Below are 17,690 nucleotides of genomic sequence, written 5' to 3' on the forward strand. Positions count from 1 at the left end.
TTTATGCTCAGTGAAATAAGCCAGTCATAGACAAAAATATACTACATAATTCAACTTACATGAGGTATCTAATATTGTTAAATTTATAGAGTCAAAGAATAGAAGGGTAGTTTCTAGGGGCAAAAGGAGAGTTATCGATCAAGGGTCTTAAAGTTTCAATCAAGCAAGATGAATAGTTCTAAAGATCTGCTCTACAATGTTGTACCTACCATCAGCAATAAGGTACTGTATACTTAAACATTTAAGAGGCTAAATGTCATGTTAAGTCTTCTTACCACAATAAAATAAAATAATAAATACATTAAAATACAGATACACTTTGAAGTTTGAGTATTGCATAAAATATTAAATTGAAAATTAAATGCCTTATTTATAATATGTATGTAAATGAGCATTTAGCATAAATTATAAATATTTGCCATGATGCACTTGAAATTGCTGATAAATTTCTCTATTATCATTGATAAATTTTCCTAATGTTATTATCATTCAAGTTAAATGTAGCCAAAATTTTTAGGCTTTTCTCAAAACATTTTTATCACTCCAAAATTGCCACCATCATTTTGGAATTCTTCCAGTCATCTCTACACTCTTTGTCAGTAAGGAAAAAGATGGGGAGTGGATGATGTAAAGAAAGGACAGTGCTTTAATCTTACAAAAGTGTTTGGTCTTGGAGACATGCCGTACACTCAGAGTCAACTGTCTCTACTTTACTATGAGTACAGTTGGGGTTACTGAAACATGATTTATTTGACAAGACTTTGGCTGTGAAATGGAGGGGCTTCTTCAGTTACTAAAATCTGTATTAGCCTAAGTTTCTAGGTTTAATATGGAAAATTTTATATTATCAGACAGTACTTTCTAATGATGGCCACAGACAGTGCCATTACCTACTGTGAATTATCCCTTCCATCACTTGTTCACTTACTCTTATAATTACATTCTTTATGCTATGCAATGTGTTAGCCCTTATCATTACTCCATAAAGGACATTTTCTACCATCATTCAAACCAATACACTAAAACAGTTTATCTACCTTTAAGCCAGGCATGACCAGAAGGGGAAAGAAATCACTCCTAGAGATTAACGCGGGAGCAGAGGTTGTAAACATTGCCTTTGCATTTCTCATTTATATATCTATCATTTAAAGAATGCTATATTTGCAATAGATGACCATGTTTCAATTTTGGAATAAATATTTTTGCTTAATTTAATGTTCCAATCTATATAGCATATTTATAACCTTCTTATTCATTAATATACTCAAGAACATGTTCTCATTTTCAACCAAAATATTTTTTATCTATTCTATGAATTCAATCAATATCTGAGAATATATCAAGATTCTACAACATCTAGTATACAAAATGTATAAAGAAAAACTACTGAAACTACTGAATCCAACTTGGAATTTAATATCTATCATTGTTAACACATACCGTTAATTACTATATTCAGGACAAGAAAATGTTTATGTAAGGAAGCGATGTATGAAACATGTCAATATCTGACCACCTATTTGAGAATGTAACAAGCATATAAAAGGATTTTGGTGCAGGTTATATCCTGCTAACATTTGATAATGTGAGGAAAAGTTCTGCAACATATATTTAAAATTCTGAAATAACTTTTAAGACCAAGATATGGTGCTTTAAAAGCATATTCTATACTTATAGTCAACAATAATGTATTGTACACTTAAAAATCTGTTAAAAGGATAGATCTCAGGTTAAGCATTATTGCCCCAAGAAAATAATTTTTTTATTAAAGCATATTCTAAAAAAGAATGTGTAAAGTGTCATAACCTAGGTTTTTAAAGAATTGGCAAAATATCTGTACATTATTGTGTAACTTTAAATTTTGCTTTTGAAAAATCCTGCCTTTGTTAAACTGTGATAAATTAATATTGCCTTCTCTTCAAACACAGACAATAAAATACATCCTGATCAAAGTAACAAAATGTTTATTTTTGACAGAATTCTAGTCTTACAAATGAAAATAAATGTGCTTATTAATACATACTTTACAATGTTTGCAATATTTTTGTGGAGAAGCATTTTATATAGTACACAACTGTGACTATTATTAAACTTCCTTAATTGTCACATTCACCCAGTTTAAAGACATATATTTAGTCATAGGTACTGTTGTTTGTGTGCGTTTGCCATATTCCGATTTTTCAGAAGTCTACTTTGAGAACCTATAGCATCTTGGTAATGCTATGAAGGCATATATTTATTTAAACTCAAGTAAATTAGAAAACAAACACATACTATATATTTTAAAAGGTTATTCTCTTTATTACTTTTTACTTATATTTTTAATCTTCTTCCCCCTCTTTGACACAAAGTTGTTGGGTTCTTTTGGTTTTTCCTCCTCCTCCTCTCCTCCTCCTCCTCTTCTTCTTCTTCTCTTTTTTTTTTTTTTTTTTTTTTTGAGACAGGTCTGGCTCTGTAGCCCAGGCTGGAGTGCAGTGGCAGATCTTGATTCACTGCAACCTCTGCCTCTCAGGCTCAAGCCATTCTCCTACCTCAGCCTCCCAAGTAGCTGGAACCACAGACCCATGCCACCATGCCCAGCTAGTTTTTTTGTATTTGTGGTAGAAGCAGGATTTTGCCACATTGCCCAGGCTGGAATCAAACTCATGAGCTCAAGTGATCTGCCTGCCTCAGCCTCCCAAAGTGCTGGGATTACAGGCATGAGCCACTGTTCCTGACCTGACACAAAATTTTTAGTTACTCTGCAAAAGCAGCCAAATGATGTTTTCAGTTTTTAACATTAAATGTATATAAATGATCTATATATTTTAAAAATATATTTGCTAGCTAGTTTATATCACTCAAATTACAAGACTTACAGTAAGATATAGTTATGGGGGTGAGGAGAAATCCCAGGAACTATCTAGATGCATATGTGGTGAATTACTTGGTTGTTTTACAGATAAATACAATTTAAAGAGAGCTGGATTGCTCCATTTAAAGAAAGACAGTAAATATGTTTAATATCTTCAAAAACTAAATGCTTATCAAAAATGTGTTTTACAACTACTTTGCAATGCCACAAAATATGTGTAAGTATAAAAGTGTCCTCATGTCAGTGGACTTTGTAATCAGATGATCCTGGATTCAAATTCCCATGTATCTGGAATAATATGCAGCCATTAAAAAAAGGAAGTCATGTCTTTTGCAGGAGCATGGATGGAGCTGAAGGCTATCATCCTTAGCAAACTAACACAGGAACGGAAAACCAAGTACTGCATGTATTCACTTATACTGGGAGTTATGTGATAAGAACTTAGGAACACAAACAACGAAACAACAGACACTGCCGTCTACTTGAGGGTGGATGGTAGGAAAAGAGAGAAGAACAGAAAAGATAACTGGGTACTGAGCTTCTTACTTCGGTGATGTAATAATGTGGCTAACAAACCCTTGCGATACATGTTTATCTATGTAACAAACTTTCACATGTACCCTCAAGCCTCAAATAAAAATTTTAAAAAAGAAAAAGTTCCCACGTATCACGTATCAGCTAAATAATTTTGGATAAATTATTTAATCTCAAGTATGTCAAGTATGCCACCATTTGTAAAGAAGGAATAATAATATACGTACTTCACAGTATTTTTGGGAGGATTATTTGAAAAAGCTAATGGAAAACATTAAGCAAGTGCTAGGCACAAAGTAAACATTTAATAAATGGTAGATAATTTTTTCATCAATAGGCTGAGTTATATATGAGAGAATAATAAAGAAATTTAGACTATATGATTATTAAGGTAATGAAGTGAACTACCAGGTATCTCATAAAATCTTCTTCTACAAATATCTTCTCAAAATAGTTAAAACTGTTTCTTCCATAGGCTAAGTATGAACCTTACATCTCAACACACTAACATATTTCTTTATTGTCAATTTCCACTTGCATCTACATACAATTTAACAGCTAGTAGTATGCTGACCAAGGAAGAGATTCTTTTCCCAGAGGGATGCAGAGCTCTCAATTCAAATTAAAAATTGTGATACAAGTTTCAAAATCCTTCACTATTATTTCATCTTAAATCATCTTTATCTCCCTAGCTAATGATCCAAAGTATTGGATTCAATCTTATTAATTACTTGCTGGTTATATTTCACCAGCACAGCAAAACCCAAAATCATAGGCTTAGAATGAAAATATCTAATTTTCAATCTTGTCTCCAGTATTATTTCTGAGCTTCAGGTTCTCCATTTGTAAAAGAATAGCTGCTGTGTCTGTCTCACAGGAGACAGTCAACATTCAATCATGTGATGGGGAACAGTATAAGACATAGAGGATAAAACAGTGAGAAACACTTTAACAAAATAGAGCTTAGACACTACTGAGGACTCTCAGAAAATTGACCAAGCCAGGTGATGAATGGCATAATTGGGAAGCTCATGTTTTAGTTTTATTGTAAACCTAATACAGAATATCTCTTCTGCTAAAATACCTTTCCCTGTGCTCACTGAAATATTTTTCTAATTTAAAAATCTGTAAGATCCATCATTAAATGTCTTACTTTACCAATTTATCTACAATATGTTCTATAGGGTCTTTCCATATTTTATGTATACAAACATTTATTTACTCATCTAAAACTATTGCTGATTTTGACTGCATGGGCTTTTTGTTTGTATTTGTAAGTGTATATATATATATATATATATATATATATACACACACATATATATATATTTATCTACATCTTCCATGTTCCTCTTATTAATGACTATATTTCACTATCTTCTATGACTTCATTGTTCTGATAGAATATGTTTTATGTAGCAGTGTTTTTTAAAATAAATTACAATGGAATTTTGTAAATGAAGTAATATTTAGGTAGACAATTGATTATTCTTAAAATATTTTGCTTCGAGATTTTAAAAATATGCTATTTCTTGGGCTTACCCTGATTTTTGAGCACCAAATTCTCATTGCGATTTATAGTGACAATCTAGATCAAAATTAAGAGAGTAAAAGTTGTTCAGGAATTTTTGAATTATCTAAAACTTTCACTTAGATATGTTTCTTTTTGTTAACTTTTATTTTAGGTTCAAGAGTATATGTGCAGGTTTATTATATAGGTAAACTAATGCTATGGGGGTTTGTTGTATAGACTATTTCATCGCCCAAGTACTAAACCTAATTCCCAGTAGCTTTTCCTGCTACTCTCCCTCCACTCATCCTCTATCCTCCAATATCAGGTAGGCCCCAGTGTCTGTTGTTCCCCTCTTTGTGTTCCTGAGCTCTCACCATTTAGCTCCCCACTTATAAGTGAAAACATGCAGTATTTGGTTTTCTGTTCCTGCATTAGTATGGCTTAGACACTAATATATGTGGTATATAGGAAACCACATATTTCCTGCATTAGTATGGCTTAGACACCTATATATGTGGTATATAGGAAACCACATATTTCTAGAAAAAACATATGATTTCACATAAATATAAATCATACATATAAAGGTATATATATTTATATCATTTATATCATGTACTATACATACATGTAAAAATATATCATAAAGCATTGTTCTCATCTTCTTGAAGATAATTTAAACTATTTTAATATTTTAATCCATATTTTAATGGGAAATACTAATAATAGGAAGCACCATAACGAATATTTCCAGTTAAATTTCTGCTGTCATAATTGTCATACTGAAATAATTTAAAAGCCTATGATATTTACATTTTAAAATAACCATCCATGTCATCTTATTAAATACTTTAAAACAAAAACATTTTACCTCAAATTGCCAATAATTTTTAAACAATTTTTTATTATGAACTCATTTTACATATAAACAGCAAAACACAATGCTGGACAGCAGAATAGTAAAAACAGATGGAAGACATTTTCAGTTGGATGACCTTTTAGTTCACAGTCTTGAATAAGGCTGAATCTAGTTATGCTAAATAACTAGTGGTATCTGTGAACACCTGTTCCTACTACTAAATGTGTTCAACCTTGGCTTCTGGGTTCTTGAGAGTAACAGGAGCTTAGTGATGGGAGGCAGATGTGATCTGAAGTTGATGTGACTTTACAAGCCATTCTAGTAATGCTCAAGAGTAAAAAATGTACAACCCTTGAAGACAAACTATAAAGATGACAAGCCTTTGCTTAAAGCCTTTCCTCACTATTGCAAACATATATACTTTTCAATACACAGAGGAAATATTTTCATATTTTAGTCTTTTAGCATGATAGGTGACAACAAAATCAAATTGAGTCTATTCACATCTTTAATAATATCTAAAGGATTAAAATTACATAAAACTTATTTTTGATATACTAACAAATTGTTTTATTTAACAGAAGGGTACATCAGCTTAGGTGCTGGTGTCACTGTCTCTACGCTCATATTTTGGTTCTAGCTGTATACTGCACCAATTATTATTAAGTAGCTATATGAACTTAAGCAAGTTCCTCAACTTTCAGGTGTTCTTGGCTATAAAATGGGGTTTATAATAATTATGTTAATAATTGTTTTAAGACGAGAGATTTTATGTAAATCATTACTATAGTGTACACTGAAAACACTATTAGTAACTATTAAGATTATTATATGAACAAAAACCTAAATTATAATAGCTTCCTAGGGATAAATTATTGAATAAAATGATGATGATTAAAAATCCAGGTCCAAAGAGCATAAAATTTGAGTAGCACTTTAAGAAAAAAAAGGTAGTAATTGATCTTGCTACTTTTATATTTTCAATATTTAAAAAAATAAATTCACTTTTAGAATTATATAGAAATTACCATATCTTCTTACCACTTTTAATTAAGAATACTTAATAATTATTTTGAGTACATTCTGAAATATCATATAGCCCCTTATGCTTTTGTAATGCGTTTCTCAAAATACTCATTTGAAATAACAAATTTTGATTGCTGTTATTTATAGACAAGGTCTCTCAATCTGACATGATGAATCCTGAAGGCAAAATCACTTCTTTTGATTTCAAATTCGATGTTTCTACAAGGAATTTAATAATATGCAGTTACTAACCTCTGATTCATCTATAAGGCAGCCCAAAACATTTTAAAAATAAAAAAGTGAAATCAGTGATCCATTAATTTTGAAATGTTGAATATTTCCCCTAAGTAATGAAGAATTTCCCAATGTTTATAGCTGCAGCACAGTCAGTCAACCGTCCATGATTTACAACATCAGCAAATTCTGACCAAACTCATTGATTCAGCCTCTCATTGATTATGGCATCTGGACAATGTATTAACTCCTTATGCAATCCAACCAGTTTCCCTATGCTACAGATCAGATGTTAACTCTAAGGTACTGAGAAAAATTATGTGGAGTCCTGATTCCTAGTACAGTCTGTGCCACCACTAAGGCTATGACCTCGGGCAAGTCTTTTCACATCCTGACACTTATTTGTAAGATACACAACTACTGAATAAAGCATGTTACAGGCAACGAAAACTATACAATCCTATGTGTGTCACAGGGCCAGTCACATAGTAATTTTTCTTTTTTTTTTTTTTTTTTTTTTTTTTTTTTTTTTTTTTTTTTTTTTTTTTTTTTTGAGACGGAGTCTCGCTCTGCCACCCAGGCTGGAGTGCAATGGCCGGATCTCAGCTCACTGCAAGCTCCGCCTCCCGGGTTTACGCTATTCTCCTGCCTCAGCCTCCCGAGTAGCTGGGACTACAGGCGCCCGCTACCTCGCCCGGCTAGTTTTTTTGTATTCTTTTAGTAGAGACGAGGTTTCACCGTGTTAGCCAGGATGGTCTCGATCTCCTGACCTCGTGATCCGCCCGTCTCGGCCTCCCAAAGTGCTGGGATTACAGGCTTGAGCCACCGCGCCCGGCCAGTAATTTTTCAATAAATATTTTGTCAGTGAATAAATGAAGTAGCACTGAAAACAATGAAACATTCTAATTCCTGAAATCTACTTGGAAATGTTTGGGTTTAGATGCCCTTATTATTACAGGAAATAAGCATTTCTAAGCGAAAGGAAGGACGATAAAAACAGAAAATTTTAAAATAGTTGAAAAAGTATCTAAAGGATACTAAGCTTAATACCTGGCTGATGAAATAATCTGTACAACAAACCCCCATAACCCAAGTTTACTTATGTAACAAACCTGTGCTTATACCTCTGAACTTAAAATAAAAGTTAAAGAAGAAAAATATAGATACAATTCACTTAATTTCACCACCTGTCCACAAGTATAGGATAATTTTATAAAATGACTATATGGTTATGTGAAATAAGTAAACATAAAATAAGTACAATCAATAATTATTAAGAGTACATTTAATAATTGGTATTTATTTTGTTTACTTACCCAGTCAACCAGCTATCAAGCTAGGAATTACTTTCCTATGGCTCACTTTTGCCTAAAGGAAATACCTGGACACCGTAGCATGACATTTAAGACCTTCACAACTACTACTTCAACCTCGTATTTAGGCACCCTTTTGCCCTTGTTAAACGCTAAACTGAGACACCATACAATTTTAAAGAATTTATTTGAGCAAATAATAACTCAAGAATCAGGCAGCCACATACTGGAAGTGGTTTGGGAGCCCTGCCAAGGGAAACCAAGAGGAAGGTTTTATAAGGCAAACAGAAATAAAGCAAAGAAAATGTTTGACTGGTTACAGTTATGTAGTTGCCTTATTTGATCTGTCTTGCTGGAAAGTCCCTAGTTAAAAAAATTAGTTGGCAGCTTCTGATTTGTTAGCCTTAAGTTTTATTTTTCTCAAAGGCATGTACAAGAAGTAGCCCAAGTTAAGAGTTGCTTATACTTGCAAATTAAGCAAGACTAAGGTCACTTTGAGGCATAACAGGCTTTGTCTCTCCAGGCATTCTTTAGGCCTTCTCTCCATTTTAATTTTCTTTAACACTCTCAGTAGCCATAATTTAACCATAGCAAACTACAGCTTCCTCCAAGGCATGCACTTTTCATTCTTCATGCTCTGTTCATACCCTCTGCTTTTATCTGAAATGCACCTTCAACTTATCTCCCTGGTAGATCCTTATGTATTCTTCAGATCCAGATAGTTAAGTCACTAGCTTTATTAATTTTTCTTAGCCATTGCAGATTTTATTGCATATTCTTCTTAGTATCTATTACCTCATAATTAGTTCACATAATGAATTTAATTTGTTGAGTTACTATTTAGGTAAGCTGCTTGGACTGCATTGAAACCCTTCAAATGCCATTGCTTAGGAAGCAGTAAGTACTCACCATTCCATTAACTACCAGACTTGTGTTTTGCCAAAAGAATAGACTAAGCAAAACTGCTTAGGACAATAAAGGAGATCTATAGAGTGAGACAAAAGCAGAGAAATGAGGTGGTCAAGAGAATGGAGAAATCCTGGAGAGAAGAACATACATACCTACTGAAGAAATTCACTAAGTTTCTAGTATGAGTTGGCAATATGAGTGACCTTCTCCACTAAATCTTTAGTAAATTATTTCTTCTTAAAGCCTTTTAAAATTCGATGAGTTGGAAGAGAGGTGTAACAACATACTGACTGCATTGTCAAATGATTCAAAAAGTGAAAGAAGACTGTCAACGAGAGCTCTCCCATCTGCCATCTCCACTGCCAGCCTGTGAGTTCCTCCAGGCAGGACAATGTCTTTGTAGCTGATGCCCACCAGAAACTCTAAATAGGTGCTGGGGATTATAAGTAAAGTTCCTACATATTTTTAACTCTTGCAAACTATGAAATCCTATCTTCCATTAACATTGTGAGTTGAACTTATGAGTGCAGTGAAAGGAACAGAGATTCCGATATGATGCTGTACCTAAACCTGTAACAAATACATATAAGCAGCAAGGTAGATATTCAAGAAAATATTTGCCTATTTAATAGGCAGTTATATAATCTCCTTAAAACTTTATTACTTTTTAAAAGTTTTATATAAAGTTTGCCAAAAATTTATGATTTGATATGGCATTCTAAATACTGATTTTAGAGCCAGGATCTATCAAAATACATTTATCTTCAAAGAATTACCAACTACACAATGACTTTTCAACATTCCTTAATTAAATCAATCACATTTTTGCCAGCTAATTATAGTGTCGATTAAAGCTGGGAATAATGAAACTGAAAAGCAAAATTTAAACATTCAGCATTGCCAAAGATGGGAAAAGGGCATATTTAAAACCATAGTATCAGAGCAAAGAACTAGAGAAATAAAATGCATTACATATTTTGATAAATTCCAGGCAATAGTTTTAAAAATTGGGTCTAAATAGAATCATTTCTATCAAGTTATTGCAAAAATCCATTGGCACTCATAATTAGAAACTTTAGCACCTCATGCACACCTAATTGCAGGTGAATAGATTTGCCTATATATAGGCTCTCTCTCTCTTCTCTTTCTCTCCATATATATGTGTGTGTGTGTGTGTGTGTGTGTGTGTGTGTGCATGTAGAAAGAAATGCATATATATTTATATATGTGTGTGTGTATATATATGTATTTCTTTTTCCTACAGTTTCTGGATAAACACCATAAGATTAGACTTGGATAATTTTATCTATAACAGAAAATAAAGGAATGTGACTAGTGATATGGTACTCCTCTTGGTATGGCCAAAGCCTGTGCAATACTTAAGTATGTCTCATACATGGCTTGACCATTTTGATTGAATTCACAATTTACTGGTGTGATCAACTGGATTAGTCATTTCTGCTAAATTTAAGCTGATGGCATCATTTTCTGTGAGGAGCAAAATGAATCCTAGAACCTCTTGTTTCTGAAGTTCTGCCAGACATTTTATATCCTGAAAAACTAAAAGAAAACTTGGAAGAGGAAGCACAAAAGTCATATAGATACTTTTAATATTTCCATAGTCTCTGTTGGAATATTTAGGAATCTCTATGCCTACATCCAACTGTGATGCCCTCTCTCATTTAAAGTTTTAAGGAGATTACATAACTGAATCAAACTTTCACATCTTTTAAGTTATTAGCTGCAGGAGTTTCATATTTTTGTCTTCACTCAGCCGGGTCCTTTTATATTAGGATCCTATTAGCTGGCTTTGGAATGATGATAACATAGCTTGGCCAGTTCAATTACCACCTTTTATCTGTCGTTTTCCTCTCACGCACTTAATGTCTGCTTTGTACAAGATGAAAGACACTTAGTGCAAATTCCCCTTGAAAACGAACACAAATAAGTTCACATAGTCATAAATTAATGACAGGCAATCTTTCATTTCTACCTGTTTGTATCCTTTTGTCTGATTGCTCCATTAGTCTCTCTCCTCTGAAGTTTCAAATAAAGAAAAGGTAATGTCACCTTTAAGTAGAATTAGAATGGATAAATGAACAGAACAGGGAGAAGCATTCTCAGTCATTAATTGTCCTAACAGGCTCAATTTGGGTAATAGGAATAATGAATACGCTAAATAAAAGAAAGAAAATGCACATCATGCTTAGAAGCAAAGTAAAACCCAATGAGAGAATTGGCACATAGAAGGAAAATACAGGATGCGTGTTGCTAAACATTCCTTAGTGGATGCTGTCTGTTTCTTCATTATGATATTGTTATCAGAAGTATAATAACCATACTGGTTCAAAACTTTTTGTTTAAATTAGTGTGTTCTAGAAACCTTTACTTACTGACAAGGCTAATACTAAGATTTGAAACTTTCATTTTTAGATTGTGTTCACATATTTAAACTATTTGATCATTTAAATTATTTTCATTTTTGTTACGTAAACTCAAAAGAGTTTTTGTTATTTGTGTGTGTGTGTCTGTGATTATGTGGCTACATTTTTAATGCCAGGTTAGTCGCTAGCATTTTGGTAAAGAATATGTAACAAGAATGAGAGCAATTGCACATCTATGTAACCATATGTCATAAATTCCTCCTCCTATCAGAGAGACAGTGTGACGAGTGAGTTAAGACTAAAGAGCACACTCCTTGTACCCAAGTCTCAACTCTGTCACCTTCTTGCTCTCAGATCTTGAGCAAATTACTTGTTCTCTATACCTCAATTTTCTCTGCAAAGTGGGGATATTAGTTCCTAGCTAGTAGGGCTTAAATATGAAATATCATAATGATAAACAGTACTGTCATCTGTGTCCTGGTTGATGTTGCAAGATGACATCAAATTTCTACTAGACAGTCTTGGGTTTCAACAATCTATTCAAAGTCTGAAGGGATAGTCTGAAGGGATAGGATATTCAAAGTCTGAAGGGATTAGCATAATATAAAATAGTTAAGATTATTATTTATACTAAAGGACTGTTATATTATGCTTATATAGGTTTTACAATAACTATAAAGATAAATTAGACATTGTGGAGACTATGGAGATGTCACTTTTCCTCTATTTCTGAGCCTTTCTGGTCTCACTCCTAAATGTGCAGTAAATTCAAAATTCAAAGTTCATGTAAGTTGATAGTATAATGTCTCATATATACAAAAAATTCTAAATATGTCTAATTTATGTTTGCTATTTCCCTTATCTTCACTTTAGTAATTCATCAGTAGATGAAAATGGCAAGTTGGTAACCATAAACATAAAACTAGTCTGATGTGAAGAATCTTGTTGGAGTATCTTCAAATGTAACTGTCCTTATCAACAAGCTAGTTTCTGGCCCTTGCCCCAACTCACCATTATTGCTTAAGACCGTAGAGCAAAGCAAATAGATAAACAGGAAGTTATGACTTAACTGAGGATCCACCAGGCATGAAGAAGTAGAAAGCAATGTATACTCTCACATTTCTACTCTTTGGCTTTTGGAAGGAGTAACAGAAATGGAGAGAACTTAAGGAGAGCATGCCAATGTCCCTATGCCTTATTCATAGTTCAAACATGATGCGCATTGGAGAAGGAGGCAAACTGTAGAAATATCCGGATAGGAATAGGGTAGCACAGGAGCTAGGGACATGTTTTCCCAGATATGGCTTGAAAGAGTATAGAAGCTCATAAGAGACAACCTCCAGTCACCTCACCACCACATCTGTTATAACATGGGAGTGAAAGCAGCTCTCACATATGCCATAGAGAACATGCATAGGTGTAAATGGGGAAACAGAAGAGTGTAGTCAGGAAGAAAAGCAGTCACGGGCAGAGACCCAACATCTGAAGGCAAAGGAAGAATGGAGGAGACTGGACCACTCCTCCAAAAAAAGTTGAGTAACTATGTTAAGGGTGCATAACCCCCAAGAGACTAAGATGTTTCAAATTGTCAATGGAAAGTACATTTTATATACACCCACACAATACTGTCACCAGTCTAGCCAAGTGGAGGTTCCTGTTAATAATTAAGTCTGTTATAGACAAGAGAGAAGCTACATTTTATTTCTTGATGTTAGTTTTCATTTTAAAAATGTGGTTGTATTAGTCTATTATCACACTGCTATAAAGAACTGCCAGAGACTGGGTAATTTATCAAGGAAGGTTTCATTAACTCAGTTCCACAGAGCTGAGGAGGCCTCAGTAAACTTACAAGTATGGTGGAAAGGGAAGCAAACACATCCTTCTTCACATGGCAACAAGAAGGAGAAGTGCCAAGGAAAGGGGAAAAGTCCCTTATAAAACCATCAGACCTCATGAGAACTCACTATCATGAGAACAGCAGCATAGGGGGACCACCCCAATGATCTAATCACCTCCCACGAGGTCCCTTCCCCAACATATGGGGATTACAATTCAGATTACAATTCATGATGAGATTTGGGTGAGGACACAGAGCCAGACATATCATTCTGCCCCTGGCCCCTCCCAAATCTCATCTTTCTCACATTTCAAAACACAATTATGCCTGCCGAACAGTTCCCCAAAACATTAACTCATATCAGCATTAACCCAAACGTCCAAGTCCATAGTTTCTTTTGCGACAAGGCAAGTCCCTTCCACCTATGAGCCTGTAAAATCAAAAGCAAGTTATGTACTTCCTAAATACAATGGAAGTCCAGGAATTGGGTAAATACACCCATTCCAAATGGGAGAAATTGACCAAAACAAAGGAGCTACAGGGCCCATACAAGCCTGAAATCCAACATGGCAGTCATTAAATCTTAAAGCTCTGAATATAATCTCCTTTACTCCATATCTCACATCCAGATCACATTGATGGAAGAAGTGGGCTCCCATGGCCTAAGGCAGCTCTGCCCCTGTGGCTTTCCAGGGTAGAGCCTCCCTCCAGGCTCCTTTCATGAGCTGGTGTTGAGTGCCTGTGGCTTTTCCAGGTGCACAGTGCAAGCCAGCAGTGGATCTACCATTCTGGAATCTGGCAGATGGTGGCCTTCTTCTCTCTGCTCCACTGGGTGGTAACTCAGTGGGGACTGTGTGGGGCTCCAACCCCATATTTCTCTTCCACACTCCCCTAGCAGAGGTTCTCCTTGAGGGCTCTGCCCCTGCAGCAAACTTCTGCCTAGATATCCAGGTGTCTCCATACAGCCTTTGAAATCTAGGCAAAAGTTTCCAAACCTCAGTTCTTGACTTCTGTGTACCCACAGGCTCAACACCACATGTAAGGTGCCAAGGTTTTGGGCTTGCACCCTCTGAAGCAATGACTTACTTGTACCTTGGCCACTTTTAGTCATAGCTAAAGCTGAAGCAGCCGGAACACAGGACACTATGTCCCAAGGCTGCACAGAGAAGGAGAGCCCTGGTCCTGGCCCACAAAACCACTTTTCCCTTCTAGGCCTCTGTGCCTATGATGAAAAGGGTTGATGTGAAAGTCTCTGACATGCCCTAGAGACATTGTCACCACTGTCTTGGTGATTAACATTCAGCTCCTTGTTCCTTATGCAAATTTATGCAGCTGGCTTGAATTTCTTTCCTGAAAATGGGATTTCTTTTTTATCATATTGTGAGGCTGCAAATTTTCCAAATTTCTTTGCTCCACTTCCTCTTTCACACTTTGCTGCTTAGAAATTTCTTCTGCCAGAACTCATCCTTTTTAATGGCTGCATAGTATTCCATGGTGTATATGTGCCACATTTTCTTTATCCAGTCTATCATTGATGGGCATTTGGGTTAGTTCCATGGATGAAGCTGGAAACCATCTTTCTCAGCAAAATAACACAAGAACAGAAAACAAAACACTATGTATTCTCACTCATAAGTGGGAGTTGAACAATGGGAACACATGGACACAGGGAGGGGAATGTCACACACTAGGGCCTATTGGGGGCTGGGAGAAGAGGAGAGGGATAGCATAGGAGAAATGCAGATGATGGGTTGATGAGTGCAACAAACCACCATGTCACATGTGTACCTATGTAACAATCCTGCACATCCTGCACATGTACTCCAGAACTTAAAGTATAATAAAAATAAAAGTTAGAAACAACAACAAAAAAAGAAATTTCTTCTACCAGATACTCTAAATCATCTCTCTCAAGTTTTTTTTTTTTTTTTTTTTTGAGACAGAGTCTTGCTGGGTCGCCCAGGCTGGAGTGCAGTGGCCGGATCTCAGCTCACTGCAAGCTCCGCCTCCCGGGTTCACGCCATTCTCCTGCCTCAGCCTCCCGAGTAGCTGGGACTACAGGCGCCCACCACCTCGCCCAGCTAGTTTTTTGTATTTTTTAGTAGAGGCAGGGTTTCACCGTGTAGGCCAGGATGGTCTCGATCTCCTGACCTTGTGATCCGCCCGCCTAGGCCTCCCAAAGTGCTGGGATTACAGGCTTGAGCCACCGCGCCCGGCCTCTCTCAAGTTTAAAGCTCCACAGATCTCTATGGAAGGGGAACAATGCCACCAGTCTCTTTCTATAGCAAGAGTGACCTCTACTCTAGTTCCCAACAAGTCCCTTATCTCCATCTGAGACCATTTCAGCCTATCAGCATTTCGGTCAAAGCTACTTAACAAGTCTTTAGGAAGTTCCAGACTTTTCCACATCTTCCTGTCTTCTGAGCCTTCCAAGTCTCTAGGAAGTTCCAAACTTTGCCACATTGTCCTGTCTAATTCTGAGCCCTCCAAACTGTCCCAATCTGTACCTGTTACCCAGTTCCAAATTCACTCCTGCATTGTTGGGTATGTTTAAAGTAGCACCCCACTCTCTGTAGTACCAATTTACTGTATTAGTCTATTCTCATCCTGCTATAAAAAAACTGCCCAAGACTGGGCAATTTTTAAGGAAAGAGGTTTATTTGACTCACAGCTCCACAGAAGCCTCGGTAAACTTACAATTGTGGATGAAGGGGAAGCAAACATGTCCTTGTTCACATGGCGGCAGGAAGGAGAAGTACCAAGTAAAGAAGGAAAAGTTTCTTATAAAAACCATCAGGTCCCATAAGAACTCAGTCACTATCACGAAAACAGGATGGGGAGACCACCCCAATGATCTAATCACCTCCCACAAGGGCCCTTCTGCAGGGATTATAATTCAATTACAATTCGTGATAAGATTTCATTGGGGACACAGAGTCAGACTATATCAGTGACCCTGTTACTCTTCCTATCCATGAAAAGCAATTGTATTGAAATATATAAAAATTTGTCATGTCTATAATATCCAAAGGCCAAATATGTTCTCACTTAAGAATCTAAATAAATGGTTTTTCTTAGTTCAAAAAATATGAAACAAATAACATAAAAAGTGTGGCATATTTTCTAATGAATGGAGAACTGGGGTTGTCTTGGTTTCAGCTTGCTTGGGGAAGGAGTTTTAAGTGGGAGGTAATTGGTTTTAGATTCAGCCACAGCTTTTGGGTTTCATACACAGAAAGTGTAGAAGGGACAAGAAAGCATTTTTCAGCAAAGCAAAGAGGATGTAGGCAAGCAGTGTGGTTTCCTAGGGTTATAATTTGCATCCAATTTATAAGCAGTGGAAACCCAAGGGCCCCATTTCGTTTGCACTACTTAACATATTAGTTTTCCCTGAAAAGAGTCTACAAAGCACACATACAAAAAGCCATTTTTAAATTTCTTTTATAGGATATTGCTTAAGCCATTTTTAAATTTCTTTTACAGGATATTTCTTTTACAGGATATTCTTTTACAGGATATCCTCTCCTCAGAAAAATATTTTTTTTCATTTTGTATTAATTATGTCTTCTGATGCTTATCTAATCTAAAGCCAAAGTATGTGATAATTAACAATAAAAAAAGGGAGGGCGGAAAGGTATTGTTAAGTAACCCATTATGACTATAATATAAAAATTTTAGCCACACTATCTTGAATTATAAAATATTCTAACCTTTTTTTAGAAAAGTAAACAAAAACTAATAAAATAAACTTTTTGTTGGCAATTGTTTCCCTTCTTTATTAAGCATACAAAATACGTTTTTGAAACTGCCATGTACAATGTATTAAACCTGGGGTCTGAATACCTTTAAATCTTTAATTAGACCCCAGAATTATACCATGGAATGGATTCAGGTTTAACTGAAGAAGAATACTGCAAAGAGATGAAATTTTAACATATCTAGAATTTATAATTTTAAAGATGTAATATTAGTACTTAGTAAATGATTGAGAATAAAATTTTTCGGTGTTTTATCTAAAATAGATGAGAATATAGTAACAGGCATATACAAATTCTGGTCCCTAGATCTGAGTTTTAGAGAGTCTTCACCAGGCTTTTCTTTTCTAAGATACATATTTCAGGCACATCTGTTCATTGCTCTCAGTTTCAGTCTTCTCTGATGGACCAGAGCAGATCTAATAGATCAGTAGGAAATTTTTGAACACGTTCTCAGTAGCCATGGTAACCG

This window comes from Trachypithecus francoisi, unplaced genomic scaffold (assembly GCF_009764315.1).
Source record: "Trachypithecus francoisi isolate TF-2019V2 unplaced genomic scaffold, Tfra_2.0 Lachesis_group3, whole genome shotgun sequence".
Taxonomy (NCBI): domain Eukaryota; kingdom Metazoa; phylum Chordata; class Mammalia; order Primates; family Cercopithecidae; genus Trachypithecus; species Trachypithecus francoisi.